The 27,921-nt window shown below is 43.2% G+C and overlaps 1 protein-coding gene across 1 annotated transcript in view; it reads right to left on the reverse strand.

Moving 5' to 3' along the window:
* The window catches only part of ULK4 (unc-51 like kinase 4), a 1,180,200-nt gene that overhangs the window by 409,315 nt on the left and 742,964 nt on the right, over window positions 1-27,921 (reverse strand). The window lies entirely within an intron of this gene.

The following is a 27,921-nucleotide window of genomic DNA, read 5'->3' on the forward strand; positions in this document are numbered from 1 at the left end:
TCCACCGTCAGAGAAGCACATGGACAGACAAGCACTGATGGCAAGCAATAGCGTCTGATAACCGAAGAAGATTTTATGCAACACAGCAGGCTTAAACGCTGAAGGAAATTAAGCACTTAATTGGCAATAATCAAAAAGAAGAGGTACTTGGAGGGGGAGGAATGAGTGTACTGGGAGGGGGAATAAGTTTGAAGGGGCCAGAGATGTGCTTGGATGGGGTGGGGAGGGGGAATGAGTGTGTGGGGGGGGGAGACGTGCTTGGGAGTGGGAGTGTGAGTGGGCCAGTGATGAACTTGGATGGAGTGGGGAGGCCGCACGCACATGCGCACCAGATTTTATAATCCGCGCACGCAAGAGGGGTGGAATTAAGCAATTTTCACATGGCGATTCATCCCAGGATTCCCCAGTTCCCTCTCAGACTGTTCCGATTAATTACTTTATGTTCTTTAAGTTTAAACTTACAACTTATGCATATCGCTTTAATAGTGTTCTTCATAAAGAAAACATCTAAGTATTAGTTAAGGTATGGAGAAACTCTAAGAAATAATTTCTGTCTGACCGCATATAACTTGCATGAAAACACGCTCTTAATACCTTTATTTTATCTTACGTAGTTGTTGAGAAGATCTAAATTAATATGTTCATTGGGACACCAGATGACAATTATTTGCTTTGTAAATCTCTGTAATTAGTAAGAGATATGTTTCTCGCTTACAATTACAATATACAAGCAGCTTCCGTTTTTTTATCATTTTTACAAAAATCTACTATCATTATTTAGATTAAATAGTTGCAAGTCATCGTTTTTGCGAATCTCCAATGGTTTAAACTGTTCCCTATCACATAGTCAATTTGTGCCATTGTCTGATTTTCAATGCATATCGCTTTAATAGTATTTTCAAAAAATATTTAAGTACTTCATTAAGTATAAACGGCTCTCTAAGAAATAATTTCTGCCTAATCACACGTAGCTCGCATTTTTTTCTGACAAAAGGCTTAATTTATTAACTTATTGCTAGAGATATAGCCCAATATTATATCATTGATGCAATATGAAATATTGATATGTATAACAATTATTGAAGTGACTTGTACGTTGTATTCGCTTAATGAAATGAGAAAATAGGAACTGGATATACTCCATATAGTGTGATTATTTATTTATTTTTTACAGTGTGATTATTTTTATGTGTATACCTTAATAATTTTCACATATTGTTTCAATGAAGTTAACAAATATTTTTTAATGTGGTATTCTCATACAACTATACTGTTTTCAGTGCCTCCTGAAACTCAGAACTAGTTTGAACTACCACGGTCTTCATATTAATGCACCACTTCTGTCCATGCTTACAACCAGACAATATTTATAAACTGCATCAGGTATCAATTTAAGATCTAATTTTTAATATATATTTTGGAAGAGAGTTTTACATGGATAATTTATGTATAAACGATTTTTATTGGTTTTCACAGTAACAGAAAAATAGAACAATGAGGAAGGTGGTTTCTGAACCATCCTTATAGCACCAAAACCATACAGAATACACCCCCAGCGTTATCCACCCCAAAACCGCCCTCCCAACCCTTCCCAGTCCCACCCCCTTCCTCCTTCGCTCCCCCCCCCACGTAGGCTGTGCAAGTGAGATGAGTTCATAATTGTTGGTAGTCCACAATGTCCACTCTTTGTTGGCTGATGAAGCATCGAACTAGTCATTCATCGTGAGACTGCGGGCTCGGTGCAGGAGATGCTGGAGATAGGGGTTCCAAACATCAAGAAACACTCGTCTCTGGCGCAGGGAGCCAAATCCTCCATGGTCGTCATAGCGTGGAAATGGTTCCTCCAAGCCCAAAGGACGGTGCTGCCGAAGACCGCCATACCGATAGGATCATATTTTCCCCCACTAGACTGGCTTTCTGTAAAATCAGGTGTGAGCCACCTGGCGCCAAAACCGATGGACGGAGGTGCTGGTCCAAAAAACATGAGACAGAGTGCCCTCAGCTTTATTACATTGGGTACAATTAGCCGAGGAGGCTAGGGTTAATTGATGTGCCACTTGGGCAGACACATATGCATGGCATAGAAATTTAAACTGTAGCTCCTGGTAATACATGTTGGTAGAGATCCTGGCTATACGCCTAAAATACACCCGTAAAATAAACTTCGTGACAGTAAAATCCCCATTCCGGTTCCAACAGGCCACCAAAAGCGAGCATATATCAACCCATACCCGTTGTTGTACATTTTTATAGCAAACAGACAAAGAAGGGACCTTGGCACGTTCAAACTGAAACACACAGTCTAAGGCTGAAAACACTGAAGAATGTTTAGAGGCCTCAGGCAGGGCACCAATATAATGGTGTATCTGCAGATATGGGAAAGTATGAGTGACCCCCAGGCCATAGAGTTCGCAAAATTCTGTAAAATCTAAAATTTCCCCGTCCCGTGTTAGCAACTGCCCCAAAAAAGTGATTCCCTTAGACTCCCACACTGGGAACGCACCAGACTGAGATCCTGGGGGGAAACGACATTCCCCATTATAGGGAGAAAATGGGCGCACAGTTTTGAGACTTCTAATAGCTTAGTTAATCGCAACCAGGCCTGTCGAATAGGCCGAATAAGCGCTGTTTGTGTTAAAAAAGACGGGAGGGATCAGACCCCGATACAAGAGGGCAGTGGAAACGTTAATGCACGTTCCGCTACCATTGGAATGTATTACGATTTGCCCAGAAGCCAATCCCGGATGACCCTCAAATTACGGCAAGGTTATAAAGGGCTAAGTCGGGAACCCCGACACCACCCTTCCCCCAGCGCACTTTTAACCAAGAAAGAGGGAGCCTAGATTTCCCACCCCGCCAAAGAAAGTGTCAAAGAATGATGTCCAACTGGGCTAGGTCTCTCCGCTTCACCATTAACGACATATTTTGCAGGAGGTAAAGCCATTTCATAAGAACATAAGAACATAAGAAATTGCTATGCTGGGTCAGACCAAGGGTCCATCAAGCCCAGCATCCTGTTTCCAACAGAGGCCAAAACCAGGCTACAAGAACCTGGCAATTACCCAAACACTAAGAAGAACCCATGCTACTGATGCAATTAATAGCAGTGGCTATTCCCTAAGTATAATTGATTAATAGCCATTAATGAACTTCTCCTCCAAGAACTTATCCAAACCTTTTTTGAACCTAGCTACACTAACTGCACTAACCACATCCTCTGGCAACAAATTCCAGAGCTTTATTGTGCATTGAGTGAAAAATAATTTTTTCCGATTAGTCTTAAATGTGCTACTTGCTAACTTCATGGAATGCCCTCTAGTCCTTCTATTATTCGAAAGTGTAAATAACCGATTCACATCTACTCGTTCAAGACCTCTCATGATCTTAAAGACCTCTATCATATCCCCTCTCAGCCGTCTCTTCTCCAAGCTGAACAGCCCTAACCTCTTCAACCTTTCCTCATAGGGGAGCTGTTCCATCCCCTTTATCATTTTGGTTGCCCTTCTCTGTACCTTCTCCATCGCAACTATATCTTTTTTGAGATGTGGCGACCAGAATTGTACACAGTATTCAAGGTGCGGTCTCACCATGGAGCGATACAGAGGCATTATGACATTTTCCGTTCTATTAACCATTCCCTTCCTAATAATTCTTAACATTCTATTTGCTTTTTTGACTGCTGCAGCACACTGAGCTGACAATTTTAAAGTATTATCCACTATGATGCCTAGATCTTTTTCCTGGGTCGTAGCTCCTAATATGGAACCTAACATCGTGTAACTACAGCAAGGGTTATTTTTCCCTATATGCAACACCTTGCACTTGTCCACATGAAATTTCATCTGCCATTTGGATGCCCAATCTTCCAGTCTTGCAAGGTCCTCCTTTAATGTATCACAGTCTGCTTGTGATTTAACTACTCTGAATAATTTTGTATCATCCGCAAATTTGATAACCTCACTCGTCGTATTCCTTTCCAGATCATTTATATATATATTGAAAAGCACCGGTCCAAGTACAGATCCCTGAGGCACTCCACTGTTTAACCTTTTCCACTGAGAAAATTGACCATTTAATCCTACTCTCTGTTTCCTGTCTTTTAACCAGTTTGTAATCCACGAAAGAACATCTCCTCCTATCCCATGACTTTTTAGTTTTCATAGAAGCCTCTCATGAGGGACTTTGTCAAACGCCTTCTGAAAATCCAAATACACTACATCTACCGGTTCACCTTTATCCACATGTTTATTAATCCCTTGAAAAAAATGAAGCAGATTTGTTAGGCAAGACTTTACTTGGGTAAATCCATGTTGACTGTGTCCCATTAAATTATGTCTTTCTATATGCTCTACGATTTTGATCTTGAGAATATTTTCCACTATTTTTCCCAGCACTGAAGTCAGGCTCACTGGTCTATAGTTACCCGGATATCCCCTGGAGCCTTTTTTAAATATTGGGGTTACATTGGCCACTCTCCAGTCTTCAGGTACAATGGATGATTTTAATGATAGGTTACAAATTTTAACTAATAGATCAGAAATTTCATTTTTGAGTTCCTTCAGAACCCTAGGATGCATATCATCCAGTCCAGGTGATTTGCTACTCTTTAGTTTGTCAATCTGGCCTACTACATCTTCCAGGTTCACAGTGATTTTGTTCAGTTCATCTGACTCATCACCCCTGAAAACCATCTCTGGAACTGGTATCTCCCCAACATCCTCATTAGTAAACACGGAGGCAAAAAAATTCATTTAGTCTTTCTGCAATGGCCTTATCTTCCCTAAGAGCCCCTTTAACCCCTCTGTCATCTAATGGTCATCTAATGGTCCAACAGACTCCCTCACAGGTTTAAAATGAACATTCGGGAGAATTTTCATTTTAAATAAATGTATATGTCCCCCTATTGAGAGAGGATGGTTCCCCAATTGGCCAAAGTGTCCTAAGTCTTCTGAAGCAACCTTGGGATATTCGTCTGATAGATCATTTCCGGGTCAGATGGAATGAACACACCCAAATAGCGAAGGCTGTCCCCCGCTCATTGTAAGGGAAACTGATCAGGCCATTGGTCCTTCAAAGTTTCAGAAAATGCTAATGCAGAGGACTTAGAATAATTTAATTGCAACCCTGAAAAAACTCCAAAGCTCCATATCAACCGCGACAGCGGGGGCAGAGAGCATTGGGGATTGGTAATGAAAATTAACAAGTCATCCGCAAAGGCCACACATTTGAAGATACTATGGCCAAAGCGGATGCCTTTGATTTCAGGCTTGTGCTGAATTGTCAGCAATAGAGGTTCCAATTGTAAGATAAACAATAAAGGGGACAAGGGATACTCCTGCCTAGTTCCTCTCATCACTAAAAATGGCTCCAACTGTGCCCCGTTAGCGGTAATGACGGCCTGCAGAGCGTGATACAATAATTGGATGGCTTGGAAGAAAAAACCCTTGAACCCCATCTTTTGCAATACATAAAATAGATAGTGCCACTACACCCTATCAAATACCTTTTCGGTATCAAAACTAATGGCCAAATAAGGACTAGACATTTGTTGGCACATAGTCATTGCTGTCAATACTCGGCTTATGTTGAGGGCATAACGCTGGCGCACAAAGCTGATCTGATGGTCACCTATGAGAGTGGGAAGAAGGATAGCTAGCCTATCAGCTAATATCTTAGCTAACAATTTCTGGTCATAATTAAGTAAGGATATAGGGCGATAAGATTCTGGCAAAAGTGGATCTTTGCCCGCTTTGTGTATGAGATTGATGTATGCCAGGTTTGCGTTGATGGGAAGGAACCTTGGTCTACGAGTGCCGTAAACACTGAGGCTAGCGGACTGGATAACTGTCCCTTTAGTAGCTTAAAGAACACCGCTGTGAATCCATCTGGTCCCGGGGCCTTAAAGCTCCTAGAGCGCTGAATAGCAAGGTGAACTTCTGCCTCTGTTATGGGCATATTGAGTATTTCACGTTGATCCCTTGTTAAGCAGGGAAGAGTAAATTGAGCACAAAACCTGTTACATGCGTCGGGACTCCACCCCTCGGTGGCATATAAAAATGAGTAAAAATCCTTAAAAACAGTGTAAGATAAAGGGAGTGTCCCTTATCACCTGGGCGAGGGATTTGCGCAATGCAGGGATAAATCTATTAGTGCACGTGGACCTAATTAGGTTTGACATAATTTTCCCCGCTTTATTATTATATTGATATAGCTGGAATTGATTATACAGATGACTTTTTTTTGCCCGCTGATGGAGAAGAGAATTTAGGGCATACTGTTGGGACAGATAGGTGGTACGAGCTTCCTCCATCTCCAATCTAGCCATTCTAGTCCGAGCCTTACGCACCTGAGCACTAAGTGTCAGGATACGCTGGTTGAGGACCTTCCGGCGATGGAGACATAGGAAATTATTTCGCCTCTCAACACCGCTTTCGCGGCATACCAAAATAAAACAGGTTGAGTTTCATAGCCTGATTAAAAGCTACATAGTCTGCCCATTTAGTCCAGATAAAATCCCTAAATTTCTCATCATTTGCTAGGAAATAAGGGTAACGCCATATTTTGGGCGAGGCCATATGGTCTAAAAACCGAAGGTCTACCCATACCAGGGTATGGTCTGAAATCACAATGTTATCAATGCTAGCATCCAAAATATAATGGAAAGCATGTCTGTTAATGAGAAAATAATCTAGCCGCGAAAATAACGTGTGTGCCCGCGAGACGTGAGTGAAGTCACGTTCTGTCGGATGAAGGGTTTGCCAAGCGTCTAACAAATGCAAAGTAGTTTCTAGAATTGTGGGGCCCTTACCCATGCCAGGTTCCTGCCTACGGCTCTGGGACGCATCCACCTGAGGATCTCTAATGGTGTTAAAATCCCCCCCTCCCCCCACTATCATAATATCTGTTAAATATGGGATCAAATGAGTGTAAAGTCCTCTGAAAAAACGGGGATCATAGGTGTTAGGTGCATAAACATTACACAGCACCACAGTCTGATGAAAAAGCTCAGTAACCAGAATGAGAGGGCGACGTTGAGGTTCCTTTATTTCCTTGTACATTTTTATGGGGAGTTGCCTGTTAATCAAAATCGCGACCCTCGCCGACCTGGAAGTGGCTGAGGCAAATCTTGCCTCTCCCACCCAAGTAAGACGGAGCTTTGCATTTTCTATGTCAGTAAGATGGGTTTCTTGTAGAAAAGCCATGGCTGCAGATTTTTTTGTCAAAGCAGAGAGCACCTTAGAGCATTTGATGGGGGAATTAAACCTTCAAATATTCCAGGACACAAAGCATGTGGAATTACTCATCATTCCAATGAAAGAAAAAATACAACTGTTTAATGAATTGTACTATCCCAGTGGCGACCCTCCTAGCTGAGGTCCCCATTGGAGCAGCCAATGCCAGATTCACCATGGATGCACATTGTAAAGCAAACCCATCTCACTTGCCTGCAAAAATCTACCCTCAATCCCTCCCTCCCACCCCATCCTATCCCCTAGTCCCTTTCCCTTGCAACCTCTCCTAATCCACTTCACCCCTTTACTCCCCACCCCTTCCCCCTTCCCCACTCCTCCTGAGTCCCCACCCCAACTCACATTCACCCATACCATTCTAGCCTCCAACTAAGAAGGCACGGAGATCCAGTATTGATGTGTCCAGGATCCCACTCCTATTGTAACATAAAGACTGTCAGTACAATTAAGTACTCATTAGATCTCGTTATGAGATTAGATCAATGTGAGATGGCATCTACTAGGGAGCAGATGAAAACAGCGGCCCTTCAGGTGCTAACACAAGCTCTGCCAAATTGGCTATCAAAAGGGACATGAGAAGATATGGTCCTCTGTGCTCTCATTAAGAAAAGCACCCCTTGGGCCAAGGGTCAATCAACTATGTCTCCTTAAGAAAAAAAAACTAGAGACATTAATGTTAACTACAAATGATTTACCAATGTCAGGAAGTATTTCTTTATGGAGAGGGTGGTGGATGCATGGAATGCCATTCCGGAGGAAGTAGTGAAGACCAAAACTGTGAAGGACTTCAAAGGGCCATGGGATAAATACTGTGGATCCATAAAGTCTAGAGGAGAGGGTGGTTTGCGGGAAAGACAGCTACTACACCTGGAGATAATATCATTATTCAATAAACATACACATGGTTAATGTGACTCCAACATTGCTCTATGCTTCAACAGCAAGAGGAAATGTGGAAAAAAGGATTTGCATTCACAAAAAAGCGGGGAGTAGCTTGCTTGTTACAGTGGTTACTACCCCAAACCAAACAAGCCTAATACTTCACTTTCAATGCATATCCATATCCAGTGTAGCTCTCTGCTTCAACGGAAGGGGGGAATGAAGAAAAGATGATTTTATATTCAGACAACAACCAACAAGGACTGAATTACACAGTCTGGGTAAACAAATAAGCATGGGTGTAGCTTGCTTATTACAATGGTTAATACCCCGAATCAATTAAGCCTGATACTTCACTTTCAATACATATCCAGAGTAGCTCTCTGCTTCAACGGCAGGGGAGAACGAAGAAAAGTGGATTTATATTAAGATAACAACCCCACAAGGACTGAATTGCACAGGCTGGGTAAATAAATATGCGTGAAAATAACTTGCTTATTGCAGCGGTTACTATCCCTAACCAATTAAGCTAGATACTTCACTTAGAAGTAGCTCCAGTACTGCTCTCTACATTAATGGCGGGGGTGGAAGGGAAATAGAACCAAAGGATACATTAATGGCCGGGGTGGAAGGGAAATAGAACCAAAAGGTTACTAAAGGCCAAGAGTAACAGATAAGTATGAGAGATAAAAAAAAAGTGTGAAAGCTTGCTGGGCAGACTGAATGGACCATTTGGTCTTCTTCTTCTGCCGTCATTTCTATATTTTTATGTTTCTATTGTAGCTAGAAACTGCAAAGGGTTTTCACAGTGATCTCAAGCATAACACCGGCAGGAATCGCTAGCTTAGAGCTCAATACGTGCCTCGGGGAGCTGAAGCGCAACAGCTCCCTCGTGATCCGGTCTCACAGACGGCAGCATAGAATCTCCACGTGGGGGTGTTGGTAATGTGTAGAAAAAACAAAGATTACCAATGAACTGCGCCGCCAGCGAGAAAAATCAAGGTCCATGAACAGTAAAACCCTGCAAACCAGTCAGCCAGCAGCTAGTCCACTAAGCCCTGACAGGCAGATGTTCCGCAGGTTACAAATACAGTTGAAACAACAAAAAAAACTGCAGAACAGAAAAGGATGCATGAAATTTGGCCCTCAAAAAAAAAAAGAGTGATAAACTCTGAAGTAAGCCATGGCACCGCTAGCATCAGACTTGCAAAAAAGTGACAGAGCATTAGCCCACACAACCAGGACTATCTCACTTGCCCATTTTATGCACGAAAGCCTGGGCTGTCTCCGGGGTCTCAAAAAAATATGGCTTGTCCACATACCAGATCCGCAGTCAGGCTGGGAACAGCAGGGGAAAATTTTACTCCCCGGTTGTGCAGGACAGTGCAGAGAGATGTAAAGCCTCGACAAGCTGCCGACACTGAGGCAGAAAAATTTTGAAACACACAAATAGGATGACCTTGGTACAGGAGCGTCGATTTAGTACGGGTAGCCCGCCATATTTCTGTTTTATGAGCTGAATTTAAAATCTTTGTGATTACCAGTCACGGCTGCCCCGAGCCGATGGGCACGCTCCACCACCAGCTTCCCCTATAAGTGGGAGAGAGCTAGCACTTTGGAGATCCATTCGGCTAAGAGTGTACACAGGGATCTCTCCTCTATATCTTCGGGGAAACCCATAAATCTGAGGTTATCCCACCGGGCTCTATTCTCCAGCTCATCAACTTTGCTCTGTAGAGCCTGCAGACTTTTTTCCCGGGCAGCCATGTTCGCAGCACAAGCAGCATCTTCCAGCCCAGAGATCCGGTTTTCTGCTTGCTCTAAGTGGGGCTGTAGCGCAGTAAGAGTTTCCTTACCTCCCCCAATTGAGATGTGATTTGGGTCCATTTTTCATCAAGCGCCTCCCAAATCGCCTCTTTTATAATTGGCAATCGTGAAAGTTGAGGGAGAGGGGGGAGACTCACTATCGCTGGAGGCCGCAATCTTGGAATCGGGAGCTCTCAATTTTTCCTTCTCTCGTTTCCCTCCTTTGGTGGTCATCACGGGTGAGGTTTTGCTCATATATCGAACTGTGGACATAGGCACTGTCCACCACAGTGCCTAATGCTCAGTGGTAGGGTCAAATGCGCTGTGATGGGCCACGATGAGAGGAGTGGGTCCTGCAGCCAGAGAGAGACACGTCCTCCTGGCTCAGCACATCACATGATCTCGTACATGGAGAATTTAAACAATGGAACTAACAACTTATGTTTTATACCCAATAAAATTGTTAATTAATTTATACTGTCTGAATCAAGGAAGACATTTAACAGATCTTATAGGATACACAAGGTACATTTGTAATATGCAATTGTTTTGCATGTATATTACCCATCTAATAGCTCTATTATGTATTGTTCTGTCTTCTAGAATATAAATGTTTTTACTATATTGTTTATTAGTATTACTATTTCTCAATAAAGAGTAGCTGTACTTTTAGATTTTTAATTATAATTGTTATTTATTTAGATTGTGTATCTTAGCTTTTTTTTTTTTTTTTTTTACAATTTTTATCTTGTAGCCCCTGACACAGCCCTTTGTAGAGACGAAACTCAGCCTGAGTCATGCAGTTGATAATTGATGTTTGTATTTTCATTGTACTTCTTAAATTAACAATCTCCTGAATAAATAATCTCCGAGAACACAGACAACTGGTCTACATTTTTTTTATTTACAATCTGTGTAGTGTCATGTAATCCACAAAAATCTGATGGACATTTTAGGGGGCTAAATACTATTGCAAACCACTGTATTTCCTCCATTACACTCACAAAAGTATTTTTAAGTGCTTTCTGTGTATCACTAACTTCTAATAAAATTAGTTTTAATCTCATTTTTTTTTGGGCTTGTTTTTTTGGAAAATAGCGCTTGTTCTTTCATGAATACCTGGCCATCCTGGCTAGAGCCTGCGAGTAGCTGGGAGTGGAGTCGGTCGCAGGTAGTGCATGCTGTGCTGGTGGGAGATAGTAAAAAATTGATTTGTGGGAAGGGGGAATTTGTGCCACACCAGCACAGCTAGTATTAAAGGAAAAAAAAAAGCTTATCTGAGCAGCACCAGCAGCTGGCAGAAGATAAATCTATGGCTTAGAAAAACTGGCAGAGGCACAGATCCCTAGAACCCGCTTTATTTTATTTTAGCTCCATCCTGTTCTGTGCTGTGGCTAGCCCATGTGATCTCACAGGCCGCCAATGGCTAGGACGTCAGTGCACCAGCAAGGGGAGGGGATCATAACTAATCTGTATGGAGGCCGCCCAGAAGCAAGCAGGAGGAGCAGCAGCAGAGGCTTCTAGGTGGGGAGGAGCTGGTCAGAAGAAGAAGGAAACCTGTATCATCCTGCACTATGTTATGCTGCCTTGGGCTGGGGGACAGAGCAAGGAGGAATAAGGCAGCAGAGCAGCAGCTTTGGGCAGAAGAGAGGGGCAGTGGACAGCTTCAGCCTTATTGGAGCTAGAAGAGGTAACCTAAAGCAAACTGGGTATTGAGTTGCGGGAGTGAAGAGGGCAGAGAAAACACTGGGCAGGACTTTGAGCTGAGGGAGGGGGCACAATACAGGGAGCAAACTGGGCAAGGCATTGAGTAAAGGGAGGGGGCACGGGACAGGGAGAAAACTGCAGAGCATTGAGGGAGGGAAGGAATGGACAGGGAGCAAAGCTGCAGGGCATTGAGAGAGGGAAGGAGGGGGCAGGGAGCAAACTGCAGGGCACTGAGAAAGGGAAGAAGGGGGCAGGGAGCAAACTGTGCAGGGCATTGAGTGGAGGAAGGGGGCATGGGCAGGGAAAACACTGTGCAGGGCAAGGAGGGGGAGGGCAGGGAACAAACTGGACCAGAGCATTGAGCAGAGGGGAAGGGATGGGGCAGGGTACAAACTGGGCAGGGTATTGAGCAGAGGGAGGGGTCCCGGGGCAAGGAGCAAACTGCAGGGTATTGAGGAAGGGATCAGTGAGCAAATCTTGCAGGGCATTGAGGGAGGGCGGGAGAAGACAGGGGGCAAACTGTGCAGGGCATTGAGCAGAGGGAGGGGCAGAAAACAACTGTAAAGGGCATTAAGGGAGGGGATACAGGGCAGGGAACAAACTGCAGGGCACTGAGGGACGGAGGACGCAGGGAACAAATTGTGCAGGGTACTGAGTGGAGGGAAAGGTCAGGCAGTAAACTAGGGAAGGGGCACCTAGCAGGGAACAAACTGGATAGGGCATTGGGCTGAGGGAGGGAGAGGAGCAAACTGGACATTGATGCTGGGAATAGGGAGGAGCAAGCTGGGAGTTGAGTCAGGGGAGGAAGCGTGAACTGGGTAAGGGTTTGAGCTTGAGGAGAAGAAATGGGAGGGGAGGGCTGTGGGGTATTACAAGCTGGGCTGCACTTGTCCATAGACGAACAACCAAGGGTGGGAGATTTTGTCTCCAGAAATCAGCAGCAGGAGGACTTTGAGTTTTGGGGCACCTTCAGAATTTGGCACCTAAGGCACATGCCTATGTTACATAAAAACTTAGAAACATAGAAATGATGGCAGAAGAAGACCAAATGGCCCATCCAGTCTGCCCAGCAAGCTTTCACACTTATTTTTCTCATACTTATCTAAAGAACCAGCCCATGGACCGATCCCTGAGATACACACTTTTAACAACCCCCTTTCTCACAGAAAACTCCATTTACCTCTATCCTTTGTTGCCTCCCACTCAGCCAGTTTCTAATCCAGTCCCTCTAGGATTAATACCAAGGGTGCACAATTTATTTATAAGTCTTCTGTGTGGAACCATGTCAAAGGCCTTGCTGAAATCCAAGTACACTACATCTAGCGCTTTCCCTTGGTCCAACTCTCTGCTCATCCTATCCTTGAAATTGATCAGATTCGTCTGACAAGATATACCTCTGGTAAAACCATGCTGCCTTGAATCTTGCAATTCATTGGATTCCAAAAATTGCACTATCCTCTGTTTTAGCAGTGATTCTATTAGTTTGCTCACCACAGAGGTCAGATTAATTGGCCTGTAGTCCCCAGCCTCCTCCTTATTTCCACTTTTATGATTAGGAACCACATCTGCCCTTTTCCAGTCTTCCAGAACTAGTCCACACTCTAAGGAAGCATTGAAGAGGTCAGCCAGTGGAGCTGCCAGGACATCTCTAAGTTCCCATAATACCCTCAGATGTATACCATCTGGCCTCACTGCCTTATCGACTTTAAGTTTAGCTTCTAAAGAACATACTGTTCTGAAAAGCGATTGAGGTTTACCTCATTCCAATCTTATTTGTATTTGTTTTATGTGGTCCTGCTCCAGGCCCTTCCACAGTGAACACCAAACTGAAATATTTGTTAAGCAATGCCAATTTTCCACTTCCTTCTATCACTAACATATTTTTAAAAAGTCGTCCCCCTATTTTACCGTATTTGTTATTTTTTTCTATTCAAATTTTTGTATTCCTTATTACTTTTCCTTACTTCTTCTCTTAATTTTTCCAGATATTTTCACTTGTCTTCCTCTTTCTGCGATGTCTTGTAGTTTATGAATGCTAATCTTTTCTCCCTTACTTTTTGAGATACTTCTTTAGAAAACCATAACAGTCTCTTTTTCCTTTTCTCTTTATTTACATTCCTAACAAAAAGATTAATTGCTCTTATATCTCCTTTTAGTTTTTCCACTGCCCTTGTACTTCCCCTAGATTTTCCCATCCAGCTAACGACTCTTTGAGGTATTCCTCCATTCGGAGAAAGTTAGTTTTCCTGAAGTGTAGGACCCTCGCCTTAGAATGAACTTTCATCTCTTGTGTCCTAATATTGAACCACAACATCAATGGTCACTGGTTCCAAGATAATCATCCACAACAACATAAAAAATACTATCCCTGTTGGTTAAGCATCTGGTCCAGTATCACTCCCTCCCATGTGGGCTCCATTATTAGTTGACAGAACAGTTCTCCACCCAGAGAATCTAGGATCTCCCTGTTTCTAGATGACACTGAAGTTGGGATGTTTCAATCAGCATCTGGAAGATTAAAATCATCTAGCAGCAGCACCTCCACTTTCACAGCCATCCTGTGAATATCCTCCATTAAATATCTATCAATCTCCCCTGTCTGTGATAGAGGTCTATATATTATATCAATATAAACAGATGTTCCATTCCCTCTTTCCAGATTAACCCACAGTGCCTCCTCCTTACCTTGTAAGTCCAGCAATACTATACTCTTTACGTATAATGCCACACCTCCTCCTTTCCTTCCTACCTGGTGCTTCTTGAATAGATTGTAGCTGGGTATAACTATATCCCATTTCATGGTTTTCCATGTACCAGGTCTCCATGACAGCTACTATATCTAAATCAGCTTCTTCAATGACTGCCTCTGGATCTGGGACTTTATTCCCCATTAGAAGTGAATAAAAGTCTTTTTTGTAACTACTTTAACCTGTTCTTCATAATGAGTCTAAAATCCAAGATTATCCCCGATCTCTTTACCTCAGTTGAGACACAAATTTGAGTTTCACAAATTTGAAGAGTAGCAAACTTCTCAAGCCAAGGATGATCTCCAACCCGTAGGATATCAGTTTGTCAGAAACCATTTTCATTTTTATAAAGTACAAAAAAAATAAATATATATATATATATATATAAATAAATTGCAAATAAATACCAAATTATGCAAATTTGTCACATAATTGCGACAAATTTACTACTGGCTCCTCATTCAATCACAGATTAATTACAAATTAGCAATGATTGTTCATAAATGTATGTGTAAAACCTCATTGTCATGGATTAAATTGATTCTTTGGATTTGCACTCTAGCTTGGACCTTGAGATCTGCCCACTAAGGTCTTCTTGAGGTGCACTCTCTATTTTCTGTACATCTCACTGGGACACAAGAGCAGGCATTCTCAACTGCTGGCCCACTGGTGTGGAATTCATTGCCTGCATACTCATGCTTTTAAAAAAGTGCTAAAATCCCTACTATTTAGAGAGGCTTTTGAGCTGGTAGACTGAGTCCATTGGTCCTCTCTAGCTTATGGTAATGGTAGCATCGATGCTGTTTTTCAGTCTTTCTACTAGTTGGATCACTTGCAATCGCTTAGGTAATACAAATGGCCCAGATTTTTGCATTCATTAGAAATATGCTCATTTTGTCTTATATCTGTTTTTATATATTTTATATCTTTATGCACATTTTCTTGTACCACACCCTGAATTTTGGAGGGTGCAGGCTATAAATATTTTAAATAAATAAATATTCTTTATTAGGGTTTACCCTCTCTCATTCTAATCACTCATCCCTGAAAGGTGGGGGGGGGGGGGGGGGGGAAGAGTGTGTTCTAGAACTCTCCTGGAGAGGGCATATATACATCAGGGTTTCTGCTTTCCTTGTGTTCTTGTGGTTCAACTGTTTAGTCTCCTGCTTCTGATGCTAACATTTACTGGTTCAAATCACGAGGCTCCTGACAGGGTTCTGGGGAGTTGGAAAACATGTATATCTATGAGAATGCAAGGGACATATTCTGGAATTGTGTGGTAACATGAGTTTGGTTATGTGGAAGGCCCCAACCTGAGCAGGGTATATATATGAGAAATTGGTGTAATTATAGAGTTAGGAGATAGTAAAGTGAGGAAAAAGCTACTATTTGTGGTATATAAGGTATTACATAGGCAAGAAGAGTAATATAGTGTAACATGAAGAGCTCTGGGAACACAAGGGGTGGGTAGTGTTATGTGAAATAAGATTATATAGCATTTCCCTCATGCATAGAATCTGGATGCAAATCATGGGTCCAGGGATTAACTCTAGTAGAATTATGCAGATTACTCTTTGTTCTGGGAAGTTATTTTTCGGAAGGTATATCTAGCATGCACAAGTGTGTCTTAGCATGCACATTAAAGTTTATTGTATAGGCCCTTTTGTGTTAGATATACAAGTTCAGTATAAAAGCAAATATACTAAACCACTTGGGATAATTAGGTCATGGATGATGAAAGGAAGTATACTTGATCCATAGGATGCATAGATGGATATTGCATCCTATGGATAAAGATTAGATATTTTTCGCCTTCCATTATCAAATTTATTTTATATTACAGTGTCAATGCCTGAGGTATATAATATTCTAATATTAGACCATGCTAGAATTTCATTAACTTTGTATTGGCAAACTGCTAGTTCCCCCAGTATAATATGGAGATTTAATTCAAGTTTACTAGAAGGTCTGAAATTTGTAGATCAAATGCATAGATAGATATTTTCAGTGTGACTCATCTGAGGAATGGTCTGCCATTAAGTTGGCTGCTCTTAAATCAACACTTAGGGTTGTTATTATCAACCTTAATGCAGGAGAAAAACCCAAAGAAACTGGAATTGCATGTTTTGTGGAAAAAAATTACATGCTTGGAGAATAGGCAAATAAATCAGAGAGATAGTGTTTTATTCTTGCAGTTCAAAAATTGAAATACAGTTATATCATTTGTAGTCAGCAGGCAGACAAATCAGTATTTTTCCAGTAAGCATAGTGGTATTCAGAAAATAATAAAAGTGGACATCTACTGGCATAGTACCTATGAAATATTTAGGAGCTGTCCATCATAAGGATCTTGAACCCACAGTAGTAGTTAATATGGAGAAAATTACAGGGTTACTGAAGAAACATTTTCAAGGTGGTCACTGCTATATTTATCTTGGTGTGGAAATTAGAAACTACAAAAATATTTATAGCTCCACAAACTATATATTAAATATACCACCCATGTTATTCCCAGAATGTATTTATAAAAAGTAGACCTGATGTCAAAAGTTTCTCTTAAAAAAGAAGCCACCATGAATAGTGCTTCATAAACTCAAAGAGGTCCATATTCATAGGCTCAGAGAGCTGCAAAGTAACCTGAATAACCCAGATATTCAATGGTGTTTATCTGAGTAATATGCCGCTGAATATACTCTGATAAAGTTAACCATATAGTTATCTGGGTAACTTTTCCACTCAAAAAGCTTTTGAATATAGACCTCTTTAAAAAAATTAGTGGGCCATACTATGCCCAATCTTTCCTTCCTCCTGTCTTCTAATATAAAAAAGTAGCAGAGCAGTGATGCCTTGATATCCCCTACCTAAAAAATCTCCATCTGGAGCAGCAACAACTTATGCGGCCCGGTCGGCTCCCGGCATGCGCTTCAGTGGGATAGTGCCTAACGGCGCTGTCTCAGCCTGCCCATGCCCCACCCAGACCCCGCCTCCGGCTCACTCCTTTTTCCTAAACCTGATCTTCTTGTTGCGGTCCCAGTCGCGGCAGCCGCGACTGGGCCTTACCTCCTTGGTTCCGGTCCGTCTCCGAGGGTCTGCGGCCTGTTTCGCGGCATCCCCCCCTGGACGCCTTCTCCCTAGGCGTGTGCGCAGTTCGCGCTTATTAAGGCCACTGGAAGCTCCGCCCCATCGATGACGTCAGATGCCGCGGCCTATGTAAGTCTGCCGCGGAGCCAAGGACTTTGCCTTGCAATGGGGTTCCTTGCGGTTCTCAGTTGCTCCGTGCCCCGGAGTGCGCTATTGTGTTAACGACTCCGTTCCTGCCTGAGACTTGTGTTCTCTCCGTGTTCAAGTCTTGCTTTTGCCTGGCTTGCTTGCATTAACCTGTTCTGTTTCAGTTCCAGCTTGGTTCTGGTTCCAGTAGCCAGTTCTGCTTCAGTTCCTGCTTGCTTCAGTCCTAGCCTGCTTCAGTTCCTGCCTGTCACCAGAGCCCTGCCTGCCTGCTTCAGCTCCAGCTTCAGTGATCGCCTAAGTCCCAGCGGCCGGGCTCCTACGGGCTCCTCCCGGGGGAGTACTGGCTTCCAGAGTGAATCACCTAAGTCTTAGCGGCTGGACTCCTACGGGCTCCTCCCGGGGGAGTACCGGCTTCCAGGGTGAACCTCACCTTCTTCTCCTGCCTGGTATCCGCCTCCCGACCTGTCACTCTCCAGAGACTATAGTACACCTCCCCCCAGTCTCTCACAGGTCGGCCAAAGGGTCCACTAAACACTTCACTCACAACACTTCTGCACGTAACGGGAGATACACTCGTGGCTGCAGGCCTACGAAGATCCGCGTGGTGTGTACACGGCCCAGCCACGCATATATCTCCCAGATTTCATGTACACAAGGCTTTTAAAATTAGCCCTTAAATGGGCTTTTGATTGCCTGGGGAATTTTGCACTGAAATATTTGTGTAAAACTCACTTACACATGTATTTTTATGCACTCATGATAAAGGCATTCTGGGACAGAGTTAGGGGAGAAAAAATCATTTATGGACACACTTTTGTGGACACATTTACACCAGCTGTGGAGGAGATGTAAATTTGTGTGTGTGTGTGTGTGTGTGTAAGTCTAGAGTATCCAAGCACAGTCCTAATTTTCAATTTTCACAGTCCTGTAAGTCCACTTTGAAAATTTGGGCTAAAGTTTGTGATTACTTTCTACTTGCCTATTTAGTCCTATGTGAAGTATTAAAAAATTGAGCTCCATGAGCTTATAGTGCTACAAAGACCAAGGTATGAAAGAGTGCACTGGAGAATTTTAATATCACTGAGGAGGGGAAGTTGACAGAAGAGGGTCATAGGACAGGGGAGGAGTACTGAAGGAATTATAATGGTATACAGCATATTTTTTTGAGGATACTGAAAATTGTTTTTATGCACCCTAATTAAAAGTATGCATAGGATATCAGAGGTACATACTTGTAGCTAAAGTGAGGGAAGGTGCTTCCGGGAGTGTGTTTTGACAAGGATCAAAAATTAATATATATAGATTTTTTTTTTTTTTTAATCTACATATGTTATTTTCCAAAGAAATTTTATTTATAGAATTGAAGGTGCAAAGGTATGCAACTACTCTGTATCTATGCAACTCCCCTGCCTCCAGCTGCCCGCGAAGATGGACGCATCACATGGGCGAAAGTGGCCCCTGTGCGTGCAATTGGGCCGCTCAAGGCGTGACGTCACGACGTTTGGCATCACGGCATGTGGCATGTGACGTCACGTCTTGAGCGGCCCAATTGCACGCACAGGGGCCACTTTCGCCCATGCAGGCGTCCATCTTTGCGGGCAGCTGGAGGCAGGGGAGCCGCGGTCGTCTTCGCCGATGTCCGTCTCCGGAGGGGGGCTGCAAAAAAAGTAAGTCGCTTCGTTGCTTTACACTGCCAGTCCTCTCTCCCCTCCTCCCGAAGCAAGGCTGCTTTTCGCGCATTGCTTCGGGAGGAGGGGAGAGAAGACTGGCAATCCCGAGCGTAGGATTGCCAGTCCTCTCTCCCCCCTCTCTCTTGCAACTTCTTTTTTTCGCTTTTTCGCTTTTTTGATTTTTTCCGCTTTCGTTGCTTCGGGAGGAGGGGAGAGGACTGGGGCTGCCCCAGAGACCAGCACCCATGGACGCGGCCATGGCAGGTGAGCGGGGGCTGGGGGAAAGTTTGCCGCCTACCCTTACCCCTGCCTCTAACGCAGGGGTAAGGGTAGGCGGTAAGTTAGCAGGTTAAACACGCGGCAAAACGGCAGGGTAAAAAAGCGATAGTCGGGGCGCACGTTACTGTATGGGAGGGAATAGCTAATTCAATCGTTTACATGTAATATACATGCCGCGGGCAGAAGGGGTTACCCGGTGATTTAAGGATGCGGTAAGAGTAGGTTAAAGGGGATAGTGTATCGCGGGTTGGATTAACGCGGCCGAAAAGTGGGTAGAAAGCAGGTTAGGAGCAGGGTAACCGCGGCCGCACTTTACTGTATTGACCTGATAGTAAGAAAACTTTTTTGTGTGTAGTTGTGTTGACTTAATCACGTCAGGATAAATCCAAATCTGATGGCCAAAAAAAGGAAATTGACGGTTTCTGAAGAAAAATTTTAAGACATTGTTTCGGTCAGACAAGAACACAAATGAGAATAAAAGGGGTCTTCTTTGACAAATTTCCATTTCTTGTGATATTTCTAATATCTGTGAAATATCCAACATTGATGTTTGTCTAATAGCTTCTCCTTCCACCCGATCTGCCTGCTGGAGGTAGTACGCTTTTGTGATTACTGGCATTGCAGATTGCGGGATTTTCAAAATTTGTTGAATATACAACTTAAACATTTCCAAAGGGGAGATCATATTTATAACTGGAAAGTTCAGCACTCTAAGGTTATATGACCTAAGAGCGTTCTAGATGTTCTCCAATCTTCTATTACTTACTAAATCCGACTGGACGAGCTTTAGTTGCATTTTATCTAAATTGGAGACCTTATTTTCCAAATTTTCCACTTTCTCTTTAAATGTAGATATCAAATTTGTATTTACCATGGTTTGATTCTTTGTTTCCATTGTGATTTGTGAAAGTGATGATATTGAGAATTCTATTGATTTTAAAACTGTCCAAATCCCCTCTAAAGACATTTCCACAGGCCGTAGTAATCTCAACCCAGCATTCCCAGCCTCTAACTGTGCACTTCCCGATTCCACCTTAGTGCCTCAACTCAATCCAGTACCTTGGAAGGAAATCAGTGCTGCATTTTGTTGTTCCTCAATCGAAGAAACCCGTCCTGTTTCAGAAACTACAGTAAAACTTGTCTGCAGCTCTCCCTGAGATCCTTTGATGCTCTCCCATGTCTCACTCCGTCACTCTGGCATTATTTCTCCCTGCATAGAAACCAGGGAGGTTTCTGCCGTTGCCGGTATCATGGAGAGCACGTCCGCCTGTCCAAGATGAGCAGGCTTGTTCGGCGCACCCGGGCTCAGAGTGGTGTCGAAGGTCAAGGGGGCGGCACACACTCCAGCGTCGTCCCTCCAGTGACCAAGCCCTCCGGTGAGGAAGTTGCGGCTCCCACGAAGAAACCCTCGATGCAAGGTTGAAGTGGATCCGGGAGAGATGAGATAACACTCACTCCCCTTAATTTCCCCTTCCTTTTGGTATTAGACACGGATATCTTTAAGAAATTCAGGAAAAAGAAAATGCCTCGCAGGGAGAACTCTGCCATAGCATCCTACTCAGCGGCTATCTTGCCCCCCACCATCTCTCTTTCGCTCAGCCCCATGGCTCTCTGGGAGCTTTAGCTGTCACCGCTCCTACCCCAGCTCTGCCTACAATGGCTTCCTCTTTCCACTTACTCCCCTTTAATCTGAATAATGGTCCGTACCTCATATTACATATTCTATAACCTGCGAGTGTCAGATATGCACGTATTATAAAATATGCATTTCATTTTCCTGCAACATATGCGTGTATGTAGGATTATTCATGAACCCAAAAAACAGAACAGAAGCCGATCCAAATTGCTGATAAGCGAAGATACAGAGATTGATCGGTGTAAACCAGCCTTTATTAGAAAGAGCCCGACTCTGGCCGAGTTTCGCTCCCTCCCCAATTCACCCAGACAAAATTACACAATAAACAAGCTTGATATCTATTACATAAAATAATTAGCAGGTGTAAAAACACGCGAGTTGGCAAATATATGTGCGTGTCTTTGATATTCTCAGTAAAGCAGACAGTGATGTTGCAGTTGTGTCACAAGCATCAAAGCTAATTGGTTAAGGATAATAATCCCATGCCTTCTGTTAAGGGTAGTAACTGCCATTCCGTGCAGGTTACCTCCATGCACCCCTTCCTATATTCTGAAGAAAGAGTTCCTTTATGATATATATTATGAACTGTAAATCTACATTTTTTGTATCTATGATCCTGTGTCCCTGTAATTATATATGATCCTGTGTCCCTATAATTATATATATAGGATAAACTTCAAGAATGTGCTTTTATAAGTACATTTTCTCATTTTCTTATTATTGATCGACTGTTGTGAAGGAAAAAAATGAGTAATATCAGTTGGAAACAGCAACAATGGATATACTGGTTAATTTTGTTTCACCATCAGGCATGAAAACTGAAGTTGACTGGAATTCCATTCTCTAATGCTGCCAACTTGTCTCCCTGGGAAGCAGTTGATTCTTTTCTGCATCTGCTTCATTAAGGAATCATAGAGAAGATATTATAGTTTCCTGGTTTCCTAAAGTTGTCAAACCCCTTGAGGATGCAGTTTCTGGGTGTCTCTCTTGACTGTGTGAAGGGGTCACTATGCCAGTCCGGTGAGGTAGAATAAAGCCAGGAACAAAAAAAACTCCCTGGAACCAAAGTCCTAGAAGGAGGGGGGAGGAAAACCCCAGGCGACACACTGGTGGCTTCCCCTGTAACCATAGAGACAAACACACAGGTGTGGGAGGTTAAGGGTGGGACTCCCCTGGAGCCAATCAGCTGGCAGAGGAGGAGGAGTTTAAAGAGTATAAAAGACTCCCTAACCCAGCAGTCTCAGTCTCCTGCTGGGGACTGAAGGAGAAGGACCATACTACCGGCTGCTCGAAAGGACCAGAACTTTGGTGCTCCTGCTTAGATGGAAGACAGACTGCTGGCGTGATTTCCAGGAAGGTGAGCCGGTAGATAAAGACTGTTTTACTATCTGGACATACAGACTTAAAAGGATATTGTTTTGAGAGACTGCCAGCGGGTGGTTGTATCGGAAGGGACAAGTGGAATATCCCAGGGATACAGTGGGAGGTGGCAGTTAGGCCCATGGGGCCAGACTTTTGAACTGTATAGCATTACAGAGAACTTCTAATTGAGTTTGCAAGTGGCCAGGAAGGCTCTTTCAGGGACTGGACCCTGGAAACAACGGAAATGGAAGTGCAAGGACCAGCGGAATCGTGACAACTGGCTATGTGTTTTGGTCATGCATCTTACTGAAGTGAATTGGCATGCCCCTTGATGATACGTTCTAATCAATGAAAACTAATTATGTTCTTTGGATTTGAAGGAACTTTATACTTATATACTGTGAAAGTATATCCGGTCGCAAACAAATGGTAGTAGGGGTGTGCATTGAAAACTTTTGTTACAACTACTCATAGCAGGAACCATCTGAGACCAGCGCAGCTCACCCTCCAGACACATGACTTTTTGATGCAGCCTGGAGGCCGCCGGACTCCCTCCATGCCGTGGAATGCTGCCAGATAACTGCCGCTGCTGACCACAGTTCAGGATCATGCCATGCCAGTGCTCCCCTGCTATTCCCAGGCACACATGTGGCAAGAAAACAGCAGGTGAAAAAAGAGGGTGGTAAGGCAGTGAAGCAGGCCAAGCAGGAACAGCAAGACTGGTGACAAATTCCTGAGGAATCCAGAGAGGAAGAGGGGAGGAGAGAGATTTTTCTTTTTAACATTTCCTGTTCTTTTTGTTTGTTTTTTAGATCAAAACATCCAAGTGGATCCAAGAAAGTGGAAGGGATAGCAGAAGCATGCTGGACAGCAGCAGCAGTATGAGTGGCAATACCACAGTAGGGCACAGAAACAGAAGAGAAGCAAGGCAGGAGGAACAGAAAAGGCAATGGCATCAAGAGTGGCAACTGGAAAAAACAAATCAGGTGCTGAAGCTAAAAAAGTGTGTGATTTAATTCAATGTAGCTCTGTATTCAGTCCTTCTGGACTTAGCAGAGGGTGATTGATCTTAGCCCAAATTTTCCACCAATTTTGGTGCCATCCATGAACAGTGTGGACTCTCAATGTCCCATGCTATTGAGAATGCCAATTTATTAGGCATGTTGGTTTGGTGGACAGGATAGGAAATGCTGGGTGAACTTGGTGAGATCCAGCTAGAATGCACCCTTATGTGCCAAATATGCCAATGAGTCTATTGCCATGATTTTAATGGGCTCTCTAAGATACCATAGGCCTATTTTACTGGGAAAGTGAAAAACTACTGGTCTCTTTTGCTGAAGTTATGGCATGTGCCTGCAGAGCCTATTGAATTTGAAATGAAGTTGGCCGGGGAGGCAAAAACTCATAATAAAATCTTTTTAAAATATATCCGAAGCAAGAAACCTGTAAGGGAGTCGGTTAGACCATTAGATGACCGAGAGGTTAAAGGGACTCTTAGGGAAGTTAAGGCCACTGCAGAAAGACTAAATGAATTCTTTGCTTCCATGTTTACGATGAGGATATTGGGGAGATACCAGTTCCGGGGATGGTATTCAAAGGTGATAAGTCAGACAAAATGAACCAAATCAATGTGAACCAGGAAGATGTAGTAGGCCAGATTGACAAACTAAAGAGTAGCAAATCACCTGGACCGGATAGTATGCACCCTAGGGTACTAAAGGAACTCAAAAATAAAATTTCTGATCTATTAGTTAAAATTTGTAACCTATTATTAAAATCATCCATTGAACCTGAAGACTAGAGGGTGGCCAATGTAACCCCAATATTTAAAAAGGGCTCCAGGGGCGATCCTGGAAACTATAGCCCAGTGAGCCTGACATCAGTGCCGGGAAAAATAGTGGAAACTATTCTAAAGATCAAAATCGTAGCGCATATAGAACGACATGGTTTAATGGATCACAGTCAACATGGATTTACCCACGGGGAAATCTTGCCAAACAAATCTGCTTCATTTTTTGAAGGGGTTAATAAACAGGTGAACCAGTAGATGTAGTGTATTTGGATTTTCAGAAGGCGTTTGACAAATTCCATCATAAGAGGCTTCTAAGAAAATTAAAAAGTCATGGTATAGGATGCGATGTCCATTCATGGATTACAAACTGGTTAAAAAACAGGAAACAGAGTAGGATTAAATGATCAATTTTCTCAGTGGAAAAGGGTAAACAGTGGCATGCCTCAGATTGGAGAAAATTATTTTTCACTCAATGCAAAATAAAGCTCTGGAATTTGTTGCCAGAGGGTATGGCTAGTGCAGTTAGTGTAGCTGGGTTCAAAAAAGGTTTGGATAAGTTCTTGGAGGAGAAGTCCATTAATGGCTATTAATCAAATTTACTTAGGGAATAGCCACTGCCATTAATTGCATCAGTGGCATGGGATCTTCTTAGTGTTTGGGTAATTGCCAGGTTCTTGTGGCCTGGTTTGGCCTCTGTTGGAAACAGGATGCTGGGCTTGATGGACCCTTGGTCTGACCCAGCATGGCAATTTATGTTCTTATGATCTGTACTTGGACCGGTGCTTTTCAATATATTTATAAATGGAAATGGAAATTGAAATGGAAAGGAATATGATGAGTGAGGTTATCAAATTTGCGGATGATACAAAATTATTTAGAGTAGTTGAATCACTAGCAGATTATGATACATTACAGGAGGACCTTGCAAGAATGGAAGATTGGGCATCCAAATGGCAGATGAAATTTAATGTGGACAAGTGCAACGTGTTGCATATAGGGAAAAATAATCCTTGCCGTAGTTACACAATGTTAGATTCCATATTAGGAGCTACCAACCAGGAAAAAGATCTAGGCATCATAGTGGATGATACTTTGAAATCGTTGGCCCAGTGTGCTGCAGCAGCCAAAAATCAAACAGAATATTAGGAATTATTAGGAAGGGAATGGTTAATAAAATGGAAAATGTCACAATGCCTCTGTATCACTCCATGGTGAGACCACACCTTGAATACTGTGTGCAATTCTCGTCGCCACATCTCAAAAAAGATATAGTTGCAATGGAGAGGGTACAGAGAAGGGTAATCAAAATGATAAAGGGGATGGAACAGCTCCTCTATGAGGAAAGGCTGAAGAGGATAAGGCTGTTCAGCTTGGAGAAGAGATGGCTGAGGGGTGATATGATAGAGGTCTTTAAAATCATGAGAGGTCTTGAACGAGTAGATGTGACTCAGTTATTTATGCTTTTGGATAATAGAAGGACTAGGCAAGTAGCTGGAGTTACGATTCCTCCCGTAGCTGTGCCACGGGAGGCCTCTCACTTTCTCTGGAGGCCGCTCCGAAGCCGGGGCCTCACCTGAGTAATCGTCCGGATCTTGCTCCACAGCCTGGGAGGCCTTCGGTGTCAGCAGGGCCTACCCGAGGCTTTCTCCACTGCAGCCTGGATGCTCTGGTGTGGGGTGGGCCCACGGCTCCTCTACACTCTTGTAGGGCCAGAGAGGTCTGGACCATCTGGACTCCTCCCAGGCAGTTGCCTGCCCTGGGGTATAAAAGCTCTTCTCCAGCACTCATGCATTGGTTTGCATTGGAGTTACTCATCTCTGAAGGTCTCCTCTTCCAGCGCTCTATCAGGCCTTTGTTCTTTGTTCCAACTGGTGTCCGATGTCTTGCTCATTCCTGATGTTTCCTTGATGTTGGTTCCTGTTGTTCCTGTCCCAGTCCTCGCTCCTGACTGCCGGTGTGCAGTACCTTTCTCATGACTGCCGGTGTGCAGCATTTTGTTCCTGATTCCTTGTCTTTAGTACCTCGTTCCCTTCCTGCGCTGGTCCCGCTCCTGCGGATGTAGGACAGGGTGGTCCGTGACCAGACCAGTGGTACTGGCTGTGTAGGGCGCCCTGAGGGACCATGCCAACGTCTGAACCTTCCAAGTTCCTAAGTCTATGTTTACAATCTACACTTCCCGAGTCTTTGTCTTCTGTGCCTGAACCTCTGTCTGGCCACGCCCTGAGTCCGTCCTGCTGCCTTTTGCCATCCCAGCGGCAGGTCTGAAAGGGCCGGGAATGGTCAGAGGACTGTTCATTACCAACATTCCATAGTTGGTTCCAGAGGCATGCAGGTCCGGCTGGGGTTCGGGCCGTCTCTCGCCACCCCACGCTGTCACACGCTACACCTACACTTGGCACGGTATTGATCCACCTGGGATTGTGCCAGGGGCCTAAGGGCACACTCCCTCTAATGGGGACCGCTCTCCCAGTGCTCCCCATAACAGCTGAATTTAAAAAAGGTTTAGATAAGTTCTTGGAGGAGAAGTCCATTAACTGCTATTAATCAAGTTGACTTAGGGAATGACCTCTACTATTATTGGCATCAGTAGCATGGGATCTTCTTGGTGTTTGGGTACTTGCCATGTTCTTGTGGCCTGGTTTGGCCTCTGTTGGACACAGGATACTGGGCTTGATGGACCCTTGGTCTGACCCAGCATAGCAATTTCTTATGTTCTTAACTATTCCTTCATTCAGAGTTTTTGGGTACTTGCCAGGTTCTTATGGCCTGGATTGGCCACTGTTGGAAACAGGATGCTGGGCTTGATGGACCCTTGGTCTGACCCAGTATGGCATGCTTTTATGTTCTTATATTATGAACCCTATTAGCAGTTTTTACTTGTAATATATTTAATATGAATATTGTTATTTTCGCACTATATAATCTGGATCAATGATCATATTCCCTTTAATAATGAAATATTGTAATATTTTTTATATATATTTAGCCTACACAAATAAAAATAAAATGGAGGTAATTTTCAAAGAGTTGTGTATAAAAATTAGCATATGTGTAAGTAGCCTGTACTTGTGTAATCACTATTTTGTAAAAGTCGAAAGTATGTGCATACTTTACATTTCGTGCACACATATATGTGTAAGGGACATTCTAGGAACATTTGGGGCAGGGTCAACAGTTACACACGTACGTTTCTATTTTAAAAGACACGTGTGCACATTTGACAACTTGTGTAATTTTACACCTGCTAATTATCTTGTGTAATTGATATCAGGCTTGTTTAATGTGCAGTATTGGCTGGGTGAGTGGTCTGAATGAAGTGGGGAGAGTTCAGGCTGAAGAACCAGGAGGGTCTCGATCTGGAGAAGGACTAGGCAAACTGGTGGAGTAATTGGTAAACTGATTAATTTTAGTTATGTACATGTTTTAAATATACCGACTTGCTTATGTAAATCAGATTTTACACAAGTTCTACTTTATTTTCGAGTGTAAAATATGCACACATCTTTTGAAAATATTTATTTATTTTATTTATCGAGTTTTATATACCGTCATTCGGTTTCACCAT

Source organism: Rhinatrema bivittatum, chromosome 2 (assembly GCF_901001135.1).
Source record: "Rhinatrema bivittatum chromosome 2, aRhiBiv1.1, whole genome shotgun sequence".
In the NCBI taxonomy this organism is placed as follows: Eukaryota; Metazoa; Chordata; class Amphibia; order Gymnophiona; family Rhinatrematidae; genus Rhinatrema; species Rhinatrema bivittatum.